Genomic DNA, 501 nt, shown 5'->3' with positions numbered 1-501 from the left:
TCTAACTAGCCAATGTATATTTTCCTGTGGTGCATGCATTATTCATTTCAGAATACTTTCTTGTTACATTAAAGCAATTATCATATGCCTTAAGTTAACAAAATAAGAACCTTCTCCTCCCCTACCCCACATACACATGTACACAGTTAAAGCCTTAATTTACATTTTTGTACTTGAAATGTATATATTCTAGTTGCAAAATGTAGTGCATGATAACAGATGTAGGCTTTCCATCCCTTTCTTTTTAATTCATTCTTAAATTTATCAGACCAATGAAATGCAAAAAAATAAAACATTGTAACTGAGAATACCATTTTAATGGGCTTTTAGTTAACATTCATATACATGGGGAGAAAAATTCTATGTCTACTAAAGATTACATAAAGAACAAAATGTAACAACTATTTACATGAACTGATGCTTTCAAAAAGCAAACAATTCCAGCACATTTCATTCTGAAGGGCTTCACTGCAAGTCACTTAAAAAGATATCTATGAAATT

At 30.3% G+C, this 501-nt stretch overlaps 1 protein-coding gene across 1 annotated transcript in view; it reads right to left on the bottom strand.

The window, feature by feature from the left end:
• Positions 1-295: 295 nt before the first annotated feature.
• The window catches only part of Dp (transcription factor Dp), a 230,932-nt gene continuing 230,726 nt past the window's right edge, over positions 296-501 (bottom strand). The window contains exon 11 of the mRNA XM_090414181.1: positions 296-501. This exon is cut by the window's right edge and continues 1,569 nt beyond it. The gene's annotated coding sequence lies outside the window, so the exon portion shown is untranslated.

This window comes from Typopeltis vanoorti, chromosome 24 (assembly GCF_054136105.1).
Source record: "Typopeltis vanoorti isolate ZY-2024b chromosome 24, IOZ_Tvanoo_1.0, whole genome shotgun sequence".
NCBI classification, from domain to species: Eukaryota; Metazoa; Arthropoda; class Arachnida; order Uropygi; family Thelyphonidae; genus Typopeltis; species Typopeltis vanoorti.
This window is presented reverse-complemented; position numbering and strand designations above follow the sequence as displayed.